Here is a 25,593-nt window from a genome sequence, read left to right on the forward strand (position 1 = left end):
AGACATTTTTCTTTTACCTTAATTACACTACATTTGGGGCCTGCTATAACATATTACCAAGGTTCACTACAAAGTCATATAAAAGTTACACAAAAATGCATAATGCAGAGATTTATCTATAACTGCATTGATTGACTGCAGTGTGCAGTAATATAGTGACCCTGGGGCTTTGAATGAGGCATTATACTTGATGGGGAGGGTGAGGGGGCAAGTGGCGGGTAGGCACAGAGGCGAGCAGTGAGGCAGCAGGGGCTCTAGGGGTGGGCATGGGGGTTTCTGGCAGGGGAGGGAGAAGGTGAAAGGAGGCAAGTGGTGGGTGGGGGACTGACTAGGAGGGATGCAGCAAGCCAGCGGGGGGCTAGGGGGTGAAGAGGGGTGTGATGGTGGGGCTGAGCAGGGAGGGGACAGGTCCTATTTTACTGCTGTGATCTGGTCACCCCATGTGTGCTGTTTCTTCCTGCCCCCCGCCCCCACCGAACCTTGTTTCAATGGGGCGGAGCTGGGGAAGGAGGGTTTGTTTCCACGGGGCCGGGCGGCACTGGGGGGGGGAGGGGGCAATTTTATATTAATAAGGAAATATTTATAAATTTTAATAAAATAAACAGTGAAGAAAATCAGTTGGAGAACTATCAAAACAAATTATTTTCCTAATATGAAAGTGCAAATCAGCTAATTAATATATGATGCAATGTATGTAATAGATAATTGTGTTATTATTTATATAGTCATGGAAAGTAAATAATACATGGAAGAAATGAAAGGGGTTTTTAAAGGGTTTTTTTTGTTTTAGTCATCCCTTCCGGGGCCTCATCAAAACTTTTCGAATTGGGCCCCGCACTTCCTGAAGCCGCCCTGACAATGAGGCTAATCATCTAGTGGAACAAGCTCTGCAAGGGACGTGGTTAATTCCCCCTCACTGCCCTGTGTAAATGAAGACCGCAGCTCTTGATGCAAGACACCTGGTGTGTGGGTGTCCCTGTTCCCCCTTCAGAACCTCTGGTACATGGTGCTTCCCTGCTCCCAGTTCAAGATCCCCATCATGTGGGTGCTCCCATCCAGGATCTCTGGTGGGTGTCTCTGTCCCCCACCCCATGAACTAGCTCCACTGTGTGGTTTCCCCCGCCTGCCCCCATCCGGGATCTGTGAGTGTCTCTGTTCCCCTTTTCAAGATCCGTGTTGCAGGGGGGCGTCCCTACCCCCAAGTCAGACTCCCCATCGTGTGGGTGCTCCCATCCCCCCCTCCAGGCTCTGTGGGGGGTGTCTGTATAAAAAGAGACCGTGTCTCACTGTCTTGGCCAGGCTATGCTGCAGGGGCTATTCACAGGCATGATCCCACTACTGATCAGCATGGGAGTTTTGACCTGCTCTGTTTCCAACCTGGGCCAGTTCACCCCTCCTTAGGCAATCTGGGGACCCCAAGCTCACCATATTGATGCTGAACTTAGTGCGGACACCCGATCGGCACAGCCCCCTAGAGCCCAGAACTCCTGAGCTCAAGCGATCCGCTAGCCTCAGCCTCCTCAGGTGCTGGGATCACAGGCACCAGCCACAGAGCCCAGCTTGTTTTGCAGCCTGGCAGCTGGAGCTTTAAACTCTGCTTGTGAGCTCTGTGCCTTGGCCAGACGGGGACAGCCTGGAACTGGGAAATGCTCCTGCTTCCCCCGCCCCTGTCTCATGTCGGGGTGCAGGCACCGCTGTCCTCCCAGGTAAGATCCCGGATGTTTCGGTGCCCCCTTCCCCCGCCCAGGTGTCCGGGTACCTCTCCCCCCCATACAGAATCCTGGATGTGTGGGTGTCCATCCCTCTGCAGAGGATCCCAGAGTGTGGGTGCCCTTGTCCCCCCCTACAAGATCCTGGGTGTGTGGGTGCCACTCTCCCCCCCAGTAGATCCCTGGCGGGTGGGTCCCCAGGGTGTGAGTGCTCCCAGCCCCCGTTACAGGCTGGGGGGGGGGGTATAACTGGCTCTCCCTGTCCTGCCCAGGCGGTGCTACAGCAGCTGTTCACAGGGGCAGCAACCCCACTGTCACCCTGCAGCTTTAACCTGCTCCAGGGGTGACCTGCTTCACCCTCCTGTGGGAGCCCGGGGACCCCGAACTGCCCAGAATCACCTGATTGATGCCGAGCTTAGCACAGACACCGGCTCAGCATGGCAGGGAGCTGCCCTGAGCCCTGACAATCAGCTTCCCTCCGCCTCCTGCTGCACAGCGAGGGTCCCACGCAAGAGGCTTCGTGCCCAGTTTGTTCAGGAGCGTCCCAGGCTCCAGCTGTAAACTCTGCTGGTCAGTTCTAATCTTTGGCCACACGGGGGCGGCACTAACGGTCCCATCTAAACGCTGTTTGCGTTCGACCCTTCGGATCCCAGATTGTAACCCGCGGGCAGATCTCTGAGTGCAGCCAACTCCCTCCCCAAACTGAACATTGAAGCAGCAGCTCCCATTGGAAAGATCAGGATTTTTGCCTTTAAAAACAAGGGAAATGTCTGCAGCGAGAGACTGAGGAAGCTCAATTGATTTCATTGACTGGAGGTTAAGAGGCGATTTAATCACTGGTTTAAATACGTTTTACAAATTCCCAGAGGGGGGAATATGTGATTTGAAGGGTTCTTTAATTCACCAGACAAAGACTGAACAAGACCCCCTTGGCTTGCAGTCGATGCCAGAAAATCCCAACTGGAAATGACCATTTTTTAACCGTGAGGCTAATTATCTAGTGGAACAAGCTCCGTAAGGGAGGTGGTAAATTCCCCATCACTTGCAGTTTGTAAATCAAGACTGCAGCTCTTGCTGCAAGACACCTGGTGTGTGGGTGTCCCTGTTCTGCATTTCACGATCCCTGGTCCATGGTGCCTCCCTCCCACCAGTTCAGGATCCCCACAGTGGGTGCTACCATCCCCCCATACAGTCTCTGCGGGGAGGGGAGGTGTCTAAAAAGAGACCGTGTCTCACTGCCTTGCCCAGGCTATGCTGCAGGGGCTATTCACAGGCGCGATCCCACTACTGATCAGCACGGGAGTTTTGACCTGCTCCGTTTCCGACCTGGGCCGGTTCACCCCTCCTTAGGCAACCTGGGGACCCCAAGCTTCCCTGGGATCACCATATTGATGTCAAACTTACTGTGGAAACCCGATCGGCACAGCCCCCTGACTGGGCCAGAGAGAGCAGCAGGTTTCCCATATTGTTTCCTGCTCTTGTTTTCTTGACTAGTTTCTCCTCTGCACCAACTTGCTCTTTTGCTTTGGGAACCTGGCTAGGTCAGTTGGCAGAACATCAGACTTTTAATCTGAGGGTCCAGGGTTCAAGTCCCTGGTCAGGTAATAAACTATTCACCAAGATCTTCAGCTGTCTTGCTGGAGTCCTCTTTGATGTTACTTTTTCTCTTCAGGATTTTCCCTTTCCTCAGAAGGGCCTTTTTGTGTGTGGGTTTGAAGGGGCAACTTCCTGACAGCCCCTCTGTCCTTGCAGCCTGGAGGAATAAAGGTCTCTGGGCATAGAGCATGTTCCTTCCCTGCACACACACACACACACACACACACACACACACACACACACACACACACACACACACACACACACACACACACACACACACACACACACACACACACACACAGAATACCCCTAAGGAATTAGAATCACCTGCTGCCTTCCCCTGTCCTGCTGGATCCCCAAACGAGAATGCTCTTCAGCCTAAACTCATGTCCCCTCTTTTCCCAGTGCCCCTCAATCCCAACCCTCAGTCCCTCCTATGCTCACTGCTCCTCACTCCCAACCAGAGCCTGCTCCTCTTCACACTTCTCCTCTGTCCCAACCCACAGCCCCCTCCTATTCCCAGTGCCCCTCAATCCCAACCCACAGCCCCTTCCTATTCCCAGTGCCCCTCAATCCCAACCCACAGGCCCCCCTCCTCACGCTGCTTCTCAATCCCAACCCACAGCTCCCTCCATCCCTCCAGCAGCAGGTGCTTCAGACCCCCTCAGGAAGATTTTCTTGCAAGATTTCGTGTATGAGTCTGCATGTGGATTTTACAGTATGTTGGAAATAGGTTGGGTTGCTTGCCGAAATGATCACTTGTGGCTGGTGTTGGATTCCCAGTCTCCATGTTACAGGGGCAGGAGTAAAATAAAGGGTTGTTATCCTTGTTGTGTGACTCGAGGGCAGCAGAACTGGGCTTGGCAGACCCTGATGGAGGGACTCACCCTCAATTCAATAACACTTGCTAGGCAGGGGACAGGGGTTCCAAAGCCAAGGGGGTTGTGTCCTGGGTCCTAATACTAAAATTTAGGTGTTAGACCAACCCTAACACAGGGTGGCAGTGGAGGGATGAGTGAGTCCCTAGACAACATAGTGAGTACAGTGCCTTCTTATTTTCCCCCTTTTCCACCCAGGATGGGGCGTGAACTGTACAGAGGCACCTCTGGGCTTGCACTGACTAAGGACAACAGCTGTGAGTGGGGTGCAGAGAGGGGATGGCTCCTGTTAAAGGACGTTTGGTTGCTGGACTTATGAACCGTAGGGAGAAGGACACTGTCCAGCTTATTTGGGGGGTGGGTCTTTCCCTCGTGGTTTATGTTTATGTGTTGGGGCTGCTGACATGACTTCTGCTAACCCTGGGCTTACATTGCAGTGTAGACATATCCTGAGAGGGCATCTATACTGTGACAAAATCCCGCTGGCCTGGATGGTCTGATTTGGGCTCCTGGGGCTCAGGTTGTGGAGCTAAAAACTACAGCGTAGACATCTGGGCTCAGACTGGAGCCCAGGCTCAGAGACCCTCACCCCTCGTGGGGTCTCGGAGGCTGGGCTGAAGCCCAAGTGTCTATGCTGTAATTTTATAACCCTGCAGCACAAGCCTCACAAGCCTGAATCAACTGACCCAGGGATTGAGAATAGTGACTTGGGTGTGTTAATGGCAGTGTAGACATAACGCTAGGCTATGTCCGCACTGCAATGAAACACGCACGGCTGCCCCGTGCCAGTGCAGGCTCCCAGGCTAGGGCTGTGGGGTGGAAATTTGCACTGTAGATATCTCGGCTCAGGCTCAATACCGGGCTCTGGGAGCCCTCAAGGTTGGGAGGGAGTTTAGCAAGCAAACAAGGTAAAATGGCAGTGGAGTATTACCCTGGACTCAATGGCATTTCTCCATTGGTCTGTCTGCTTTGGGGCAGGGACAATAACACGTCCTGCTGCATTCGTTATTTCAAAGGGCGGTTTAGGATTTTCATTCTCACACACGGTGCACAAAGCAGGACTCAACCCTCGGTGTAAACTAAATGAGCTGCCCACAGGTTCTGGCAGCCACAACGAGCCATTCAGTGTGAGAGCCCAGATCTGCCCCTGTCCCAGAGGAAGCAGGATCATCTGTGACAGGCTGGAACACTGACCTATCAGCTCTTAACTCCCAAACTTTCAGTAAGTCTGTTATCAGTGCCCGTGAATATATTTTAAACAACTATACTGGGCTGGACCAAAGAGCACAGTGTTTTGTCCTCCCACAGTAGCCAATACTAGGTTGCCCAATAGTTAGTCAACAAGGCACCACTAGCAATTGAACCCAGGATCTCCTGTTTACAAGACAGGTGCTTTAACCAGCTAAGCCATGGTGCCTGCCTGTGGCAACAACACTGTGTCTGCCCACACCTGACTCCCTGCCATCCCCACTGGGGCCTGAAAAGCTTTGCTTGTGTTTGGATTCTGCAAAGCAGAGGAGCAGGTGAGGTTTTCCTTGCAAGCTGTGTGTGTGTTTGTGTGTGTGAATCTTTGGCCAGGTCTGCACTACAAGGTTACTTCAGCATCATTATATTGCTCAGATGTGTGAAAAACACACAACGCTCCCTCGGTCAGCAGTTTTTGGCTGGTGCACACACTGCAATACCACGTCTGGCGACAAAATTGCCCTGTTTTGGTGACAAAATAAAACTACCTCGACGAGAGGCCTAGTGCTTTTTGCAGCAAACTTAAAGTGACAAATGTCAGTGTAAATGCTGCTGGTCATTATATCACCATAACTGGCCTCCACCAGTATTCCACCATGCCTGCCGTGAACTCACCTGCCCTGCATTCCTGCTACAGAGGCTGGGTCCCTCCCCTTTCATAGCTCCAGAAAGTTCTGACAGCTGAGCCACTATCTATACCGGGATTAGCTTGATAGAACTGCATTGCCAGCCTAAGTAATGTAATTACACCAACCTAATTTTGTAGTGTAGACCTGTCCAAAGAATCACACACACAACTTGGGAGCAAAACTTCATCTGCTTCTCTGCTTTATAGAATACAAACATGAACAACACTTCTCAGGGCCCAGTGGGGATTGGCAGAGAGTCAGGTGTGGGCCATCTTTATCCCAGGAGAGATGGACTCTAAGGGTACGTCTCCATTGCAGTGTAAGCCCAGGTGTGGCATGCTGTGCTCAGAGCAGCACCGGGAAGCCCCATATTCACCACTCTCATATAATGATGACATGGTTTGTTCAAAGTCTGCCTTGTGACGTATCATTTCAAAAGTCTTGATCTGTTGAACATTAATATCGTGTTGGATTGTGTGTGCTCGCATTGGTTGGGAAGTTATGAAGTTTTGCTCTGTGTGCGTTACTGAGATATGTTATGAGGTTGAGAAATGCCCCCCACCAGCCTTTCAGGTGTGACAAGGGAGGAGCCAGACTCGCTGCTGGCCCATTGAAGGGATCCACACTCCCAAAGACTATCCCAGGAACCATGTACAATGCAGACTTCTCCGAGATAGCACAGAGACAATGGACACTGCTTGACTCACATGGTAACAAAGGAGCTTCCTAGCAAGTTGGAAGAAACTATGAAAGAGGGGAAGAGACATCATGACTTGGCCTCTCTCCCCCACAACTCAGCAGGTGGAAACACACCTGGAGGACAAAGACTGAACTGATTCAGAAATCAGAAGAGAATAATAACAATAATACTTTCAAACCAAAGTCCCCAAACAGACTAGTATTAGTTTTTCAGCAGAAAATTTTCAGTTTGGGGAATTTTGTTTTCTCAGTCAGACCTTGCCAAGGGAAGCAGGGAGAAAATGTTGGAGTTGCCTCCTTCAGAACAGCTTGGCCTAGACACTAGCTCTGGTTCACTGCTCTGGCCTTGCTCGGGTTGAGGGTATTTTAATAATTTGGGCAGGTCCCAGGGTGTTTGGGGGAGATGATGAGGATGTTCCCTTTTGAGATAAAAACTAAGAAATACAGCACTAGAGAATTTCTTTTTTAAAGAAATCTGGGATTTAGACATTTTATTTAAAGCAAGGGAGTTCTGAGTTTCTGAGAAGGTTTTTGTTTGCAAGAAGCAACATTGTTTGAGCTGTCATTGTACCAAAGGGGGAGATGGTTGTCTACAAAGGAGGGGTGAAAACTAAACGCATCCGATGAGGATGGGATTTGAACCCATGCGTGCAGAGCACAATGGATTAGCAGTCCATCACCTTAACCACTCGGCCACCTCATCTGAGCTGTTAGAAAACTGGACAGGAGGAGAAATCTAAGGCCAGCAGAGCTCGGGACAATAAGGAGTTTTTAAATACTAAGCGGAAGCAGGGGCTGAATGAGCTCCCCCCTCACATCTAGTGAGGAGCTGGGGGAAAGACTTCAGGAACAGACCGTGTTTGCACAGACACACCTACTCTGCCTAGCTATGCAGCATGATGGGGCCGCTTTCCCAAAATGACCACTTTTGGCTGGTGGCGGGTTACAAATCACTTTAGGAGTGAATAGAATGAAATGTTATTATCCTTCCTGCATGAGTGAAGGGCAGCAGAACACACCTAGTCCGTCCTGATGGAGGGCTGGGTGGGTGAGGAATAGCTTTTATTGGACTGCATAGATGTGATTGAGAACATCATCCTAAGCCAGTGGTCCCCAAACATTTCACACTGTGCCCTCTTATCCATGGCTGTGGACCCTCAGAAGGTGCGATCAAGATCTCGGGTTGGGATATGGTCTGTTGCTTGCTGGGGAGAGAGGTGCAGACAGAGGTAAGGGGGTGGAGGCCGAGCTGGGAGCCAGAGCCCCAGGCTCAGGGTGGGGTTGGGGAAGAGCTGGGACAGAGTGGGGCTGAGTGCTGCTCCCTCCATGGGGGCTGGCTCAGGCCCTGAGGTGCCCCCATGAATGTTCCTCTGTGTCCCCCTAGGAGTCATGCCCCACATTTTGGGAACCACTGAACCCTACTCGCTAAGCAGGGGCTAGTGATGCCAAAGCCCAGGGAAAGGGAGAACAAGTGCGGGGCCCCAGCACTGGAGCCATGTGAAGGGGCTGCAGGAGAGGGGCAATGGCTGGTGGCCCAGGGAGTTAAGGGCACAGGAGCGGGCAGGAGTTAGGGGTGAAGGAGGTGCAAGGGTTGGGAGTGCAGGAGCTAGCGGTAAAGGGGGAGTGGGGATCGTCCAGGGGCAATGGGGAAGTGCCAAAGTACAAGCTTTGCCCAGGGCACCATTTCCCCTAACGCTGGTCTGAGCAAACCATTGGAAATGACCCTTCAGTGAGACCAGAACCATCGTGTAGAAAAGGCCCTTTGTTAAGTGGTGGTGGCTGAGTTCTTAGGGAGATGGGTTAGAAAACAACAGGCATCTTTCTGTGGAGGTTTGATTCTTGCCTGCTAGGCCAGGCTGGTGTGTGGTGTCTCCATGGCTGCACTTTCAGTGTCTGATCTGCCACAGGTAGCCAAGTCTAGACATACTCAGAGGCTCTATGCCAGGGTTTCTCAAACTTCCTTTCACTGCATCCCCCTTCTGCCAAAAAAAACCCTCAACTTACTACAAGCCCCTCCACACTGGGCAGAGGCAGGGGAAACAAAGCCCGAGCCCTGCCCCAGTGAGGGGAGGGCAAAACCAGAGCTTGAGGGATTCAGACCTGGGTGGTGGGGCTCAGACTTTTGGCTTCAGCTCCAGGCCCCAACAAGTCTAATGCCAGCCCTGGCGACCCCATTAAATCAGAGTCACGTCCCACTTTGGGGTCCTGACTCACAGTTTGAGAACCACTGCTCTGTGCTGAGGGGAGAGAGTTTTCCTGTGGGTGTAGTTAAGCCACTTTGCAAGAGGTGGCAGCTGTGTCAGTGGGAGAAGCTATATCGGTGGGTGCGCAAGCTGTGGTGTTTGCCACATTTAAGAAGTTTAATCAAACCCCATTTTTAAAACCGCCTGTGGTCTGGGAATGGCAAAGGACCTCAATGAAGCAGGGTTTGTCCTTCTCAGGTCATTGTGGCTGTATAGCTCAGTGGTAGAGTGCTTAACTGCAGCTTAAGTGATCCTCAAGTGGTCAGATTAGATGCTCTAATCGTCTCTTCTGGCCATAAAGTTGACTAATTTCTGAAAAACTGAGTGTAGCATTGGGAGCAGCGTCTGATGTTTTCTTGTCTAGGCGGCTTGCTTCCTAGAACGAACGCTCCTTGAGTGGGGTGATCCACAGGGAGTAGCTCAAACCTCCAAAGTGCCTGGGCAGGGGCAGGACATTAGCACAGCAAGGGAGGGATGTGGCAGTGACAGCACAAAGGCCTTTTGCAGGACCTCAGACTATTGGTCAAAGGTGGTGGGGAGGTGGTGACCTCACAGAGAGATGCTGACATCAGCCAGGCAGGACAGGGGCGAGGGGCCAGGGAAACCTCAGAGACCCCTGTGGCTTTGCTTCAGCAAGTCTCCTTCTCCAGGTCTCTCTTTGAGGGCTGAGAGAGTATTCGGGTTCACGGACGTGAGCGCCAGGAGGAACCTCTTTCGACTTTTCTCCTTCCCTTTTAGTGATTTTACTAGAAAACAGCCGTCCCTGTTTAGAAGGTAAGAGCCTCCTCGAGGTCTGAAACCTTTTCGGTCTGATCCATCTGGTGACAGTTGAATTCTAGGCATGGAAAACACGAGCTTAAGGAGGCAGAATTTTATTTCACACTTGGGATTTTGTCCCATAGAATCAGTGGGGACATTAGGGTTTGTCCTTTTTGTTTCACCTTTTCCTCCATCCATCCCTCCCTCCTTTCTCTTTGTCTCTTGCTTCTTTTGTCCTTTCTCCTGTTCCCCTCCCAACACCAGGAGCGAGGTGTGTGTGTGTGTGTGTGTGTGTGTGTGTGTGTGTGTGTGTGTGTGTGTGTGTGTGTGTGTGTGTGTGTGTGTGTGTGTGTGTGTGTGTGTGTGTGTGTTGCGGGGGAGTGCTCGGCAGCTCCCACTCTGGGAGGCCCACCCAAAAATGTGGGGCTGAAATAGTGCTCGGGCAGTGATACCCACTGGTGGCCTGGGCCATCCTTTGGGCTCTCTGGTGAGAACCCTCAGCCTCCCGTCCTCAGTCTCTACCCTGATTGGCTGAGCAGGGGGTTATTGACAGGGAGGAGACTCAGGTCCTTGTTGTTCTCTTTTAAGACCAAGGAAATAAGTCATAACCAGTTCTATGTTTGATGAATTTTGCTGCTTCGCTGCATTAATGGTCTCTGAGCAGTTCATGATTCTCTCTAACATTGCAGTTCTCCTCAAATACTTGCTGACTAATTACTGTGCACTGTTGTTGGTCTGGAGCTCAACTGAGAGCACTTTATTCAGGTCATTCAACGTCTGAAAGTCAAGATCTGATGGTTAGTTTGAAAATCAGGGCTCTTGTGTCCTACTCCCAACTCTTCCACTGACTGGCTGTGTGACCTAAGACAAGTCAATTCTCCTTTCTCAGCCTTAGCTTGTCCCTCTTTCAAGTAGGGATACTAATGATCCGCTCCTACCAGGGCCGGCTCCAGGCCCCAACATGCCAAGCACATGCTTGTGGCGGCATGCCGCAGGGGGCGCTCCACTGGTTGGTGGGAGGGCGGCAGGCGGCTCCAGTTGACCTCCCGAGGCGTGCCTGCGGATGCTCCACCGGAGCCGCGGGACCAGCGGACCCTCCGCAGGCACGTCTGCAGGAGGTCCACCAGAGCCGTGGGACCGGCGACCGCCAGAGCGCCCCCCCGTGGAGTGCTGCCATGCTTGGGGCGGCGAAATTCCTAGACCCACCCCTGGCTCCTACCTACATCACGGTATGTGGAGGCAGGGCTGGCTCTAGGTTTTTTGCCTCCCCAAGCAAAAAAATTTTTGTCTGTCCCCCGCATCTCCTTGCTGCCTGAGCCCTGGGCTCTCCCCTCCCCACACCTGCACCCCCTGCCTCCCCAGCTCTGGACCTCCCTCCACTCGCACCCCCCTGCTGCCCCAGCCCTGGGCTCTACCTCCTGACCCTCACCCCCCTGCCAACCCAGTCCTGGGCTCTCCCCCACACACACCCCGTGCTGCCCCAGCTCTCGACTCTCCCCTTCCCCACTACCAGTGATCCCCCACTCACACACCCCCTGCTGCCCCAGCCCTGGGCTCCTCCCCCCACTTGCACCCTCCTTCCGCCCCAGCCCTGGGTCACTGGTAACTTGCTCCCAGTTTAATAGAATAGAAAAAAGAGAGGATTGAATGTGTAACAGGGAATTTGGTAAATCTTGGTTATTTTAGTTTTGCAACAGGCTCCTGTCCACCCCCAGTAGAGTTTTCAGTCGCAATGGCAACTTACTTACCAAATGTAACACAGACTAGTCCATGCCTCCCAAGTGGACGTGGTTCTTGTTCTTCTGCACATTGTAGCCCATGGAGGCCAAGGACCTGCAAATGTGTCTTCATGTGCCTTTGTTTCATTGATGAAAACAAACCTAGACACTTAGAGGATTGGAATTGATTTCATTGGAGGGACATGTTTTCTAGGTTTTTATGCATTTGCACAGGAAAATGTTGAGTGTTTCTGTTCATTTCAGGCATCCCTAGTCAGTGGAGCTCCTGAACATAATGAAAATGGAAATAATTGTTTTTGTTGAAGGACCAGGTTTTCAAGGGGATACTTGGGTTTGAACCAAGGACTACTTGATTTGCAGTCAAACACTCTACCACTGAGTTCTACTCCCTGACATTTGTGTGGGCAAGTCAGTGATCTTAAGGATCTTGAAACCTGAGAGTGGCGTTCGTTTCTTCCACACCAGTGTTGCTGTCTGTGCATCCCGGAGCTATGGGGTGAGTGGGGAAGGCCCACAACTAGCTTGTCAGTATCAGCAAAGGAGCAGCCGACATCAGGCCCAACGAGACGTGCTGGTGGCCCATTAAGAAGAATCCACTCTCCCAGAGACTTCTCGGCGAGGGCAGGGTACACAATGGGGGCTACCTACCCGCCACGTCCCAGCAAGGGTCTTTCTAGTCCCACTTTAGTGTTACCCAATTTCTAATCAGTCTTTGGCCCAGATTCCCTCCCTGAGCGGCACCAGCACATGCCTGGGCCCCCTGTTAGTGTTAAATCTGCCTTGAGCTGGGACCCAGCTTGGCAAAGAGCCTGCAGCCCCCTCTGTGCTGGGGAGTGAGAGCAGCCCTGGCACTGGGCAGGGCAGCCCTGAGGGAATGAACCCAATGTGCCCGTGAGGCCCTGATCCAGAACCTCTGCCAGGCAGCTTGTGCTGCTCGGGCGTCTCTAGTCTCCAGCAAGGATTCAAAGCTTCTCTGCTCCAGGGGAACCCCTGGGGGAGGGAGGCAGGGCTCCTGCAGGATAAATCTTCCTGCTGGCAGAGCTCCGGTCCCCTCCTCATGGGCACAGGGCGTTGCACACGGCACCCACCACATGCACACACCCCTTTGTGAGGAGAATCAGCTCTGGGATACTGGGGTCAACCCCCCCCCCCCAACCTCCTCGCTGCAAACCTTCTCCTGGCTTCAGTGAGGGAATGGGGGCGTGAGGGGCTAGTGCGGTAACAGCAGCAGCGTGGCCGTGGGGCTCGGCCGGTGGCTGGGGCCAGTCACCTGTGCATGAACCCAGCCGACCCCAGGAGATGGACCCGGGTCACCAGCCCAACCCACCACGCGGCTGCTGCCGCTGCCCTGTTAGTGCGCGAGCTCCCACAGACCACGCTGGGGAGAGACCCCAGCTGCAGGGGAGACGCCCCTGAGTGCCTGGCAGGGCCCAGCTCCTGGCTGACCTGCACTGCTGGGGGTCAGGGGGCTGGGTGACAGGGGGGCATTGGCTCTGGGGTGGGACTGTCACTTCCCCCCCTGCCAAGCCAACAGGATCACAGCAAACGAAACCACCTCGGCCGGCAGGGGAAGAGTTCAGTCCAGGGCCTGGTGCATTCTGGGAGCAGGGGCGGTGCAGACAAAGGGCAGATACGGGGCAGCTCTGAACACTCTGCACAGAACTGCCTGTCCTGTCCCGCAGCCCCTGGTACAGGGGGCTTTTAGCCATAGTTTTAATCAGGCCAATACATTGAAACAAACCCCTGTTAAATCATTGCTCAGGCCGAGTCCTTCACCCACATTCCTTAGGACAATGGGTGTTTCATTTCCTGCCTCAATTTCCCACAGAGACACAATTTCCTTTGCACAGATCCGTGAACAGCAAAACCTCCCTGTGTCTCTGGTCTGAGCCAGGGCCTTCGATTCCAGTGACCCCTTCTCTCCTGCAATGGCGATGGTCAGACAGAGGGGACGTGGCACCTGCATCCCTGCCAGGGAGATGTTGGCTCGGCTCTTTCTTTCTGCTCCTGTTGTTAGTCCATGAAACATCAAGGGTGGAATGCAAGGCTGAGTTCATGCACCAGCCCCCTGAAAAAATTTCAGTGCCCCAGAGAAATCCTGCCCCCTGCTATTGGAACGATGTGCTGGAGATTTGAATGGGAAAGGGACTGTCTGAATTGTCAGAGTGGGGAATGAACAACAATCTACAGCAATGTCATTAACACAAACACACTCTCATCTTGCTCCAGCCGGAAGGGAAATGGGCAGGAATTCTTGCTGTTCACCTAAGGACACACTTACACTGATGTGCAGCAGTGAGTGTGCTGGGGAAGCTGGTCTGAGCAAACAATTTGAAGTGACAATTCAGTGAGAACAGAATCATCATGAAATGATACAGCTGTACATCCAATAGCTGTGGCCAAGTGGTTAAGGCGATGGGCTAGGAATCCATTGGGGTCTACCCGCGCATGTTCAAATCCTGCCAACTATGCAAGTACTGTGTTGTTTTTATTATTACTGTAGACTTAGTGGCTGAGCATCCAGAGTGCAAACTAGAGCCACATCTACTTTCACTCTGTCTACACTTAAAATGCTGCTGTGGCACTGCTATAGCACTCTGGAGTAGACAGTGACTGGAGGGGTTTTCCCATCCCTGTAATAGCTGCATTGACAGAACAATTCTTCCTTTTCTTTAGCACTATCTAACCCGGGCTTAGGTCACCTTAACTCTATGGGTTTGGGGGGGTTTCACACCCTGAGAGACGTCGCTCTGCCAGTTCAGTGCCCAGCGTACACCAGCCCTTAGATTCCTCTTGGTATTTCAATGCAGGCACTGACCTGTGAGAGGGAAACATCAGCTCGCAAACACAGAGACTGAATTCCCCACATTTAATCTCGCTGCACTTTCCAGAAAGTCACAAAATTCAATTGATTCTTTCTAGGACAGAGAAAAAAATAAGTGACACTAAAGTTTTTGGCTTGGGTAAATAAAATTAAGTGTTTAAGCAATATAGTAAAAATCTGTACTGATTCCTCTAACTAACACGAAGGCGTGTAATAGGAACAGACAAATCTTGTCAGTGACGACTAATTTCACAAATGATCTTCCCATTATTAATTTCCACGCTGCCCCCACTGGAGGTCTGGGCATCTCCAGTGTCATTGCTCTGCATTCACCTTCCCCTAGAATTGTTCTCGGACATTCGCCTTCCTCTGCAGCATGGGGCACGGGGTCACTTGCTGGAGGATTCCCTGCACCTTGAGGTCTCTAAGCCACGATTTGAGGACTTCAATAACTCAGACATAGGATAGGGGTTTGTTACAGGAGTGGGTGGGTGAGATTCTGTGGCCTGCATTGTGCAGGCGGTCAGATTAGATGATCATAATGGTCCCTTCTGACCTTAAGTCTATGAATCTATGAATCTAGTCCCAAATTTGGAAAACTGTGCAGTTCAGCATGAGAATAGTGACCCCCGTCTCCTTCCTGCACCTGCTCTACATTGCTCCACAGCAGCTTCGCCACCTGCAGAGTCACCCCAGCACTGCAGTGCAGCCGCCCAGGGTTCAGCAGGGGCCCCTGGCAAGGACAGTGGGTGCAGCTAACAGCCCGGTGTGCCTGGCCCTGAGGCAGCTGTGAAAAAGCAACACTCCCCCCACACAAGTACAGAGACTGAATTCCCCAACTTTAACATCATGACCCCCTGTAGAAACCCACACGTGTCAGTTGTATTGTCACAGGGAGATACAAAAATCAAGTGACACCAATTTTTAAGTTGAGTAAATAAAGTTGAGGAGATAGTTATTAACCTCACAAAAATATACTAAAGATCCCTCAACATAACACCTGAAGGTGAAATATGAACAGAGACAAACCTTGTCAGCAAAGGCTCATTTCCCAAACGATCCTCAAAATGTTACTAATTCCCACCCTTCCTCCAGAGGAGCTCTGTGCAGTGTAACTGTTCTGCAGGCAGCTTCCCATTCAATGCTGTTGTGGGACATTCCCAGACCTGGAAATGTACCAAAGACAGAATTTGAAGAGCAAACCTGCCTCCCCGCACCAGGCGGGATTTGTCCCTGTCACTTAGTGTTTGTCAATAGTACAGACGCCCTGGGCAGGACTCCAGGCTCTGCTTGAGGGATCCTGGCACAGGGGCTGGTGGCAGAGAAAGGATTGTAGATTCTGACCTGAGCTCAGGAGAGGAGGTAATAATTGAAGGGGGCCTTTATTGACTCCTCCTCAGGTTCTCCTGGGCTGGAATTCTATATTCCACAGGGCCAAATGAGGGGGTGATGCCACTTGGTTAATGAAAACCAGTGCTCCAGGTGATGTTTGAACTCACAACCTCAGCATAGCTCCTCTCAGCACTGCTCTATAAGTACTGTGCGCTAACCCATTGCGCCACTGGAGCACCTGCTAATTGTGATTCTCTGAGACCCCTAGGCTGATAAAGCCAAGTTGTGACCCCAAAACATTCTCCATGGGGTTGAGAGCAGGTAGCGACAAGTGTTGTACTTGGTGGGGTGGATTCTTCTTAAGGTTTCCAGGCCCCATTTGACCCTTTTGTTCTTCCCTGTGTAATAACAGAGCTGGTTAAGACTCAATGCAGAGTCTTGCTGCAGACCAACAGATCTCAAATCACTGATAACCAGCTCTACGCATTAGTCCTGCTTTGGGACAGTGTCTCTCATGCAAGAAACTGCCCAGTCTGCGCTAGCAGTGAGGCTCCCTCACTAACAGCTGAAATCAGGGAGAGCTGTGTGAAGTGCAGGGCCCCAGGGGTGCCTGAACAGGGGGGAACAACACCCCAGGGCTTTTAAACATGGGAGGGCTCTGCCTTGCCACTTTGTAATGACCGTAAGGGCGAGTGAGGGGGGGAGGGGACGGAGAGCAGTGAGCGGGAGGAGGGGTCTGGGGGGAAGAGGCAGCGTAGGAGCGGGTCCTTGGGGAGAGGGGTGGGGCAGGGGTGTTGCCTCGAGTGGAAGGGGTGGGGCTACTGCTCGGGCTCTGGTGGATGTTACTTTTAGGCAGGGCTGCCGGGGGGGACACAAATGGGGCAATTTGCCCCAGGCCCCGACCCCGCAGGGCCCCCGTGAGCCCTGGCCTAGAATCCCTTCCCTGGCTAGAGGCACCTTTTTAATTTTTACTCACCCGGCAGCAGTCTGGGTCTTCGGTACTGCTGAAGATGCGGAGCGAGTGAAGGACCCGCTGCCACTGAAGACTCGGATGCCGCCCAGTGAGTACAAGCGCCACTGAAGATGCCGCAGCATGTGGCGCCTTTTTTTATGTCCGCTCCCCCGCTTTGCCCCAGACCCCCGAATCCTCTGGGTGGCCCTGCTTTTAGGGAGCCTGTTCCGCTCCTGGTGGGACCACAAGACGCCCCAGAGCAGAGAGGGTGGCCAGCAGAGCGGTGACAGGGGGGAACGGCAAGTGGCCGGCAATGTGGCCAGACAGCGGAGGGAGAAAGGGGCTTTCCCCCCAGGAGGTGAGAGGTGAACTCTAGGTTTTCACTGACCCAGGACAGCAGCTGTGGGTGAGGTGCAGTGAAGGGAGGGGCACATCCACAGAGCTTCTGGTGTCTGGATTTAGGAGCCTGAGGCAAAAGGCCACTTCCCAGCGCACTGTGGGTGGGTGTTTTGCTCATAGTGTTGTGTTATGAATCCTGATTGTGGTGTTTTCCCAAGTTAATACAAGGTGATTTTCCTCCTTTTTCTTAAAGTTTCTTTTCTACACTCAGTGCATGTGAGTGAGGAAAGTATCGCCTCTTAGAGGCACCCAGTGGCCAGGGTTAGTTTCCCCAGGTTACTGGGTGGGGGCTTAAGCAGATTGTGTGTTGTATTGTTGAAGAGGAGCCCCAAGCACCCAAACAGGGAATTGTAACTTCAACCTTCAGAGTAAGAGCCAGAGGTGCTGCCAGCTGAGCTAGCCAGGCCGCCTAAATGTATTAACCCCTTTCACCGCAAGAGCAAACACCGGGTACTTCTGTGCTTCTCAGCAGCTGGGAAAGAGCCTCTTGGGGGAAATATCTCCTGCCCCACTGCCAAAAGGAGCCCATTGAGTGGGAACGGTCAGAGGCCCCACCTGCTTTCCAACCACCTTGTGATGCTGGCCGGCCGCAGAACGAATGCTGGTCTGTGAGTGGCCTTCAGTGGGGGTTCGGCATGGCAGGGAGCAGAGAGCAGGCTGGCCGGGTGTCTCTGTGGCTGTCTGCTGGCCACACATAGGCATGGTTCTCCCCTCCTCTGGCCCTGCCCTCGGTTGCTCTGTGGCTTTTAAGCCTTCCCTTGGAGCTGTCAGCACCTGCTGCCTCTGCTCCAGGTGCCCAGAGGAGGAGAGGTGCTGGGCTCCAGCCTGGGACTCTGCCTCCCTCCTGCCTAGCCCTGACTATGAAGCCTGGCCCTGGCCCTGCTTCCTTTAAATGCCATGTGGGCAAGAGGAAGAGTGTGGCAGCTGCAGGGACCAAAGTTGTGGGCATCAGGTGAAGCAGCGAGAAAAAACCATATGGTCAAACCACAGGACTCTCTAGCCAGACTGTTAAGTTCTAGGACCCCAACCTATAGCCGCCAGCCCATTGATCCAGCCAGACCAAAGACCTGTCTCCAGTGGGCATCAGTCACCCAGCGTGAGGGAAAAAAAACTCACAGGCGATGCTGCAGGACTTTGCACTGTTGGTTTCTTTAATGTTGTGGTGTTTGCCCAACTGCCGGAACAAAGCCGCCAACTCCTCCCTCACCGACTCCCACCAATCCCCCTGGTTGCCATTGAACCTTCTGATGCTTTCCCGTTCTGCCAACACCGCCAGGACTTGCCGTCCTGCCCCTTTATCTTGCAAGCTCTGGATGTTCAGCTTCCAATATCCTCTGCCCTGGATCAGGGAATTGCCCACATTGAGCACACGGTGAGAGCTGCATGATCCAAACAGTCCATTGGCACCACCCTGCACTGGGCTGTCGACGTGCTCTCCTTCATGTAAATCCGGTCAGTGCGACTCCTGGCCTGTCCCCACAGAAAGGTGTATCCCCTCTGCAGCTGGTGTGAGCTCAGATCAGAGGAATAGGAGGCTACCGCCTGCCCTCCACTGGTTCCACTGTGGAGAAACACGTCGTCTAAGCCAACCTTGCTACAGACCTGCACCAGGTAGTGCTCACCATAGATGAGTTTCCTCTGACGGTCGGGAAAACAGGACCAGCAGTCCTCAGGCCGGCTGCAACAATTGAAATCCCCCCCAACACCAAAAACAGTGCGGTCCAGAGGAAGGGAGCCAGTTCCTTTATAGAACTTTCCTTTTACACCTTAACTGGGGACCATACACACTAATATAGCCATAACCAGTGCTGCAGAGCACAAAGCCCACCAGTAATGCTCTCCCTGGTGGGAGCTCCAGCCCCTTCTGTACTCACACCATGAATGTGAAGAGCAAGACTCCAACCCCATCATTCTTCACTGGCCTGGAGGACCAGAGAGATGGGCCCTTCCACCAATCATTCTCTGCCCATCAAGCTACCCTAGAGTTGTTAATGTGCATTTCCTCAACACCCACCATGTCCAAGTCCAGCTGCTCCAAGGCAATGAACACCTAGCATCTCCTCCTGGGCCCCCAAATCCCTGCCACCTTCCCATTTTCACAGATGCCCGTTCCAGGGCACTGCCCTTACTCAGCTGCACAGAGGAGTTTTCATCCCCTATTCCTGCCTGTCACTACCCAGCACCCCCTCTGGCACCATTCCTGGGGGCCACCCTGCCTCACTCTGTTCCTGCCATATTGGGTCCACCAATAACTCACATAGGAGAGACAGCTCCCATCCTTCATTGTTAAGGGTCAGGCCAGCCAACTAGGGGCAGAAGCCCACAGGTTTTTTTTTCCTATTGCAGAGCCCAAGCTCAGGGACTCACCTTGGGTGCAGGCACCTCTGTGCTCCCAGAAAACAAGCCATCCCTGTACAAAGAGGTATAAAAGGGCCTGCCAAAGCCTGGGATTGAACCAGGGACCTTTAGATCTTCAGTCTAACGCTCGCCCAACTGAGCTACTTTGGCAGCTGCATTGTAGTGTTTTGGCCTGTTGCTCCTCTGCCCGGGATGTTTTTGCAGCAGTTGCACACAAAAAGGACGTCATTGTGAGCGGCCCATGAAGACAAGACTCGCTTTTGCCTGCCTTGCTCAGCTTGACTTGCTGCCTCACCCTGTTCCTGCCCTAGTGCCCGGGTTGACCTGGTGGTGGAAGGGGACTGGGGGCCAGTGGCGCGGGGAGGAAGTTGAGCTGGACCCTGAGCAAGACTAGACCCTGGCGGTGAGAGTCTGGCCACCGCTTGCCGCCCCACCCTGTTGTCCTGGCTTCCCCCACTGGGCGTCATTTCGGGAAGCAGCAGCAGCAGCACCAGCCCCCCAGTAGCACAGGGGCACTCAATGCACTTCCTGTGGGGAAATGGCTCCTTGGCGTCCAGCTGCTAGAGTGAGAGGCAGGGGAGAGCAGTGTCTGGCTCACCGTGGGGGAGAGAAGAGACCTGGTGAGTGCGGATCTCCCTCAGCCTCCCCCGCAAGGCTGGTCAGTTGTATTGTCACTGTGATAGTCGGTGCTTCCCTTCAGGGCCAGCCCTAGAGGGGTCTGGGGTCCAGGACAAATCCTCCCCTTTCCACCCTAGGCCCTGCCCCCACTCCACCCCTTCCCCCAAGCCCCCACCCCTGTCCCATCTCTTCCCAGCTTGCACCTTCCTGCCCCATTCCTCTCCTTCTCCCACCTCTTTTTGTCCCTGCTCCTCCCCGTCCCCGCCAGGGGCGGCTCTAGGAATTTGGCCGCCCCAAGCACGGCGGCACGCTGCAGGGGGCGGCTCCGGGGGACCTCTTGCAGACGTGCCTGCGGAGGGTCCGCTGGTCCCGCGGCTCTGGTGGAGCTTCCGCATGCATGACTGCGGAAGGTCTACCGGAGCCGCCTGCCGGCCTCCCGGCAAAATGCCACCCCAAGCGCGCGCTTGGCGTGCTGGGGTCTGGAGCCGGCCCTGCTCCCCGCCCAGCGCCTCCTGCACCCCACTGAACAGCTGATCACTGGCAGGTGGAAGTCACTGAAGGGGAAGAGGAGGAGCTTGTCGGCAAGGCCTGTAGTGGGGGGGGGGAGCTGGCTGCCAGTGGGGGCTGAGCACCTATTTTTTCTCTGTTGGTTCTGCAGCCCCGTAGCTCCCATGGAGTCGCTGACTTGGCTCCTTTCGCACTCTAGAGAGGAGAGGAACCAGGGCTATGGCTGATCTATGGGGCACCACGTGAGTGGCAGACGGTTCAGGTGCTGAGAATTTGCCTGACCCCTCAGGGACACAGTGTGAGGTGGTGTCCCAGGCATCTCTATGAAAGGAGCAGAACAGGATTTCCTTGGAGTGGGAAGTGTCTCAGGGGGCTTTACAGAGGTGTTGCCCGGGTTCGAGACTGGCTAAAACACAGGCCTCGCTGTGATGAGAATTTGAACCTGCGCAGGGGAACTCTAGTGGATTTCAACTCCAACACCTTAATGTAATTACACCAACCTAATTTTGTAGTGTAGACCTGTCCAAAGAATCACACACCCACCTTGGGAGCAAAACTTCACCTGCTCCTCTGCTTTACAGAATCCAAACATGAGCAACACTTGTCAGGGCCCAGTGGGGATTGGCACAGAGTCAGGTGTGCACAGACACGGTACTTTAAGTAACAGCAGGCACCATGGCTTAGCTGGTTAAAACACCTGTTTTGTAAACAGAAGATCCTGGGTTCAACTCCCAGTGGTGTGTTGGGGAGTGGCTTTTAGGGCACCTGGTATTGGCTACTGTCAGAAGACAAAAATCAGAGCTACATAGACTCCTATGCTGCCCCTTCCTCATGCCCTTACGGTCATTACAAAGTGGTAAGGCAGAGCCCTCCCATTTTTAAAAGTCCTGGGGTGTTGTTCTCCCCTGTTCAGGCAACCCTGGGTCCCTGCACTTCACACAGCTCTCCCTGATTTCAGCTGTTAGTGAGGGAGCCTCACTGCTAGCGCAGATTGGGCAGTTTGTTGCATGAGAGACACTGTCCCAAAGCAGGACTAACGCTTAGAGCTGGTTATCAGTGATTTGAGATCTGTTGGTCTGCAGCAGGACGCTCCATTGAGTCTTAACCAGCTCTGTTATTACACAGGGAAGAACAAAAGGGTCAAATGGGGCCTGGAACCCTTAAGAAGAATCCACCCCACCGAGTACAACACTTGTCGTTACCTGCTCTCAACACCACTGAGAATGTTTTGGGGTCACTCCTCGCCTTTATCAGCCTAGGGAACTGGGAGAAGAGCAATTAACAGGTGCTCCAGTGGCGCAATTGGTTAGCGCACAGTACTTATAGGGCAGTGCTGAGACGAGCTATGCTGAGGTTGTGAGTTCAAACCTCACCTGGAGCGCTGGTTTTCATTAGCCAAGTGGCATCACCCCCTTGTTTGGCCCTGTGGAATGTAGAATTCCAGCCCTGGGGACACTGAGGGAAGGGAGGAGTCAGAAATGCCCCTTCACTTATTACCTCCTCTCAAGAGCACAGGTCAGAATCTACAATCCTTTCTCCCCCCACAGCCCCTGGGCCAGGATCCCTCAAGCAGAGCCTGGAGTCCTGCCCCTGGCGTCTGTACTATTGACAAAGACTAAGTGACAGGGACAAAACACTCAAATCCCGCCTGGTGCGGGGAGCCAGGTTTGCTCTTCAAATTCTGTCGTTGGTACATTTCCAGGCCTGGGAATGTCCCACAACAGCATTGAATGGGAAGCTGCCTGCAGAACAGTTACACTGCCCAGAGCTCCTGTGGAGGAGGGGTGGGAATTAGTAACATTTTGAGGATCGTTTGGGAAATGAGCCTTTGCTGACAAGGTTTGTCTCTGTTCATAGTTCACCTTCAGGTGTTATGTTGAGGGATCTTTAGTATATTTTTGTGAGGTTAATAACTCTCTCCTCAACTTTATTTACTCAACTTAAAAATTGGTGTCACTTGATTTTTGCATCTCCCTGTGAAAATACAACTGACACGTGTGGCTTTCTACAGGGGGCCATGATGTTAAAGTTAAGGAATTCAGTCTCTGTACTTCTGTGGGGGGGGGTTGCTTTTTTACAGCTGCTTCAGGGCCAGGCACACTGGGCTGTTAGCTGCACCCACTGTCCTTGCCAGGGGCCCCTGCTGAACCCTGGGCGGCTGCACTGCCGTGCTGGGGTGACTCTGCAGGGGGAGAAGCTGCTGTGGAGCAATGTAGAGCAGGTGCAGGAAGGAGCCGGGGTCACTATTCTCATGCTGAACTGCACAGTTTTCCAAATTTGGGACTAGATTCATAGATTCATAGACTTAAGGTCAGAAGGGACCATTATGATCATCTAGTCTGACCTCCTGCACAATGCAGGCCACGGAATCTCACCCACCCACTCCTGTAACAAACCCCTGACCTATGTCTGAGGTATTGAAGTCCTCAAATTGTGGCTTTAAGACCTCAAGGTGCAGGGAATCCTCCAGCAAGTGACCCGAGCCCCAGGCTGCAGAGGAAAGCGAATGTCCGAGAACAATTCTAGGGGAAGGTGAACGCAGAGCAATGACACTGGAGGTGCCCAGACCTCCAATAGGGGCAATGTGGAAATTAATAATGGGAAGATCATTTGTGAAATTAGTCGTCACTGACAAGCTTTGTCTCTGTTCCTATTTCACGCTGTGGTGTTAGTTAGAGGAAGCAGTACAGATTTTTACTATATTAATTAAACACTTAATTTTATTTAACCAAGCCAAAAACTTAGTATCACTTATTTTTTCTCTCTCCTAGCAAGAATGAATTGAATTTTGTGACTTTCTGGAAAGTGCAGTGAGATTAAATGTGGGGAATTCAGTCTCTGTGAGCTGATGTTTTCCTCTCACATGTCAGTGCCTGCACTGAAATACCCAGAGGGATCTAAGGGCTGGTGTATGCTGGGCACTGAACTGGCAAAGCGACATCTCTCAGGGTGTGACCCCCACCCCACCGATCCCATCCCATCCCATCCCATATAGTTAAGGTGACCTAAGACCGGGTTAGATAGTGCTAAAGAAAAGGAAGAATTGTTCTGTCCATGCAGCTATTAGAGGGATGGGAAAATCCCTCCAGTCACTGTCTACTCCAAAGTGCTATAGCAGTGCCACAGCAGCGTTTTAAGTGTAGACAGAGTGAAACTAGATTTATCTCCAGTTCGCACTGTGGATGCTCAGGCACTAAGACTGTAATAATAACAACAGCAGCACAGCGCTTGCGTAGTTGGCAGGATTCAAACCTGCGCAGGGAGACCCCAATGGATTTCTAGTCCATCGCCTTAAGCACTCGGCCACAACTACTTGACGTGTATTCATTTTACTGCATGATGATTTTGTTCTCACTGAATTGTCACTTCAAATTGTTTGCTCAGACCAACTTCCCCAGCATACTCATGGATGTGCATTAGTGTAAGTGTGTCAATGGCTGAACAGTGAGAATTCCTGCCCATTTCCCTTCCGGTTGGAGCATGATTAGAGGGTGTTTGTGTGAACGACATTGCTGTAGATTGTTGTTCATTCCCCACTCTGACAATTCAGACAGTCCCTTTCCTAGTCAAATCTCCAGCACATCGTTCCAATAGCAGGGGGCAGGATTTTCTCCAGTATGTTCAGGAGTTCGCCGAATGGGGGCAGGGGGCTTGAAATGAATTTAAACACTCAGCATTTTCCTGTACAAATGAATAAAGACCTAGCAGAGCTGTCCAGCAGCTGAAATCAGTTCTGGTTGGCATCTCTAAGAGGGACACTCAGTAGCTGAGGCATGTGGTGAACGGCAGCACCACACAGGGTTATAACACAGACACGGGGCTTCACTGTCACTGCCCCTGTGTTTTCTACCATTTCTATCCTAAGGAACACACCCTCCCCCTCCCGCACACACTGTCACACACAACCTTCTCCCCTTGAGCCCCATTCAACCCTCCCCCTCTCCCCCACACACGCCATGGGACACAGCCTCTCCGTGACTCACCCAGATGGGGGCTTGTCTCTGCATCTCCCCAACAGGGGAGCAGAGGGCCACAGGAGACCAATGGAGCTAGGCAGGGATAGAAAAGAGTTCCCCTCCCCTCCCTTCTCTTCTCTTCTCAAGAGTCTTGTTAATCTCACCCATGAGACATTCCAGCACCGGGTGGGCTCAAAGCACCAACCTTCCCCTGAGCAACGGAAGGGGAACCAGCTCTAGCACATGGAAGGAGGCTCCTCACCTCTGCTGCTGCCATCCTGCAGCCTTTAATATGAATTTGTTTTAGCTAATGCAACCCCCCCACTCCGCTAATCCATCCATGAATCAAGGAGACAAGACCCTCAGGTGGGCACCAGAGGTGCAATGGGTTAGTGCACAGGACTTATAATAGCAGTGTTGAGAGGACCGGCTGATGGCTCTCTTTACAAACAGACGCCATCAGACTGAGCCATGAGGCGTGCTGCAGGATAGCCCTTCCCCACCAAAAATTAATGCCGTGACCCGGATTCGAACTGAGGTTGCTGCGGCCACGGCGCAGAGTACTAACCACTATACGATCACGGCCAGGCGCTGGGGGCGCAGGCAGCAGTTTAGCGCAAAATGCTCAGCTCTGCGCTCTCGGGGCGGCCACCTACCTCACCGGCGGCCACAGGTATTTCTCAAGTTTCCCCATTACAGTCACAGGTCAAATGCTGAGCAAAGGAAAAAAGACAGGAAGCCAATCCCATGCCTGTCCCTTTTTCTGTCTTCCTCCACCCCTGGACCAAGTCCCTCCCCGTTCGTCTGGGCCATTGTCCTCATGCCCCTGGCCAGCCTATTTCCCTTTGCCGCTCTGAAACGTGCCCCCACGTGCAGGCCCCGAAGCTGGGCCACCAGGGAGAGGCTTTGGCTAGGGCCAGCGTGTCCTTGCGAGGTAATTGTCTCTCTGGAGGTGAAAGTCATCAGTTCCGGGTGCGAAGGGAAGTGCCCGTAGAAGGAGAATGCAAGGCATGTGGTGAGCAGGCCAGGGATTTCTTTGTTTCCCCCTTGAAAAGGGGTCACCCTCCCCATTGGGGAATGGAACCCCAGTCTCCCACGTGACAGGCGAGGATACTCACCACTATACTAACGAGGAAAGGGGCATGGG

The 25,593-nt window shown here is 52.8% G+C and overlaps 7 non-coding genes across 7 annotated transcripts; 2 read left to right on the forward strand and 5 right to left on the reverse strand.

Moving 5' to 3' along the window:
• Nucleotides 1-5,529: 5,529 nt before the first annotated feature.
• TRNAT-UGU lies at nucleotides 5,530-5,603 on the reverse strand. Its single transcript has one exon. It is a non-coding gene; the product is annotated as a tRNA-Thr (tRNA).
• Nucleotides 5,604-7,380: 1,777 nt separating this feature from the next.
• Nucleotides 7,381-7,462, reverse strand: TRNAS-GCU. Its single transcript has one exon. It is a non-coding gene; the product is annotated as a tRNA-Ser (tRNA).
• Nucleotides 7,463-13,889: 6,427 nt separating this feature from the next.
• Nucleotides 13,890-13,971, forward strand: TRNAP-AGG. Its single transcript has one exon. It is a non-coding gene; the product is annotated as a tRNA-Pro (tRNA).
• A 1,827-nt stretch (nucleotides 13,972-15,798) lies between these two features.
• TRNAI-UAU lies at nucleotides 15,799-15,892 on the reverse strand. The gene is made up of 2 exons: nucleotides 15,855-15,892; nucleotides 15,799-15,834 (listed from the first exon to the last, which is right to left on the reverse strand). It is a non-coding gene; the product is annotated as a tRNA-Ile (tRNA).
• A 3,550-nt stretch (nucleotides 15,893-19,442) lies between these two features.
• On the reverse strand, nucleotides 19,443-19,515 carry TRNAF-GAA. The gene has a single exon. It is a non-coding gene; the product is annotated as a tRNA-Phe (tRNA).
• A 2,262-nt stretch (nucleotides 19,516-21,777) lies between these two features.
• Nucleotides 21,778-21,871, forward strand: TRNAI-UAU. Its single transcript has 2 exons — nucleotides 21,778-21,815; nucleotides 21,836-21,871. It is a non-coding gene; the product is annotated as a tRNA-Ile (tRNA).
• Nucleotides 21,872-23,721: 1,850 nt separating this feature from the next.
• On the reverse strand, nucleotides 23,722-23,803 carry TRNAS-AGA. The gene has a single exon. It is a non-coding gene; the product is annotated as a tRNA-Ser (tRNA).
• Nucleotides 23,804-25,593: the final 1,790 nt, after the last annotated feature.

The sequence above is a fragment of the Mauremys mutica genome, unplaced genomic scaffold, assembly GCF_020497125.1.
Source record: "Mauremys mutica isolate MM-2020 ecotype Southern unplaced genomic scaffold, ASM2049712v1 Super-Scaffold_100099, whole genome shotgun sequence".
NCBI lineage: Eukaryota > Metazoa > Chordata > Testudines > Geoemydidae > Mauremys > Mauremys mutica.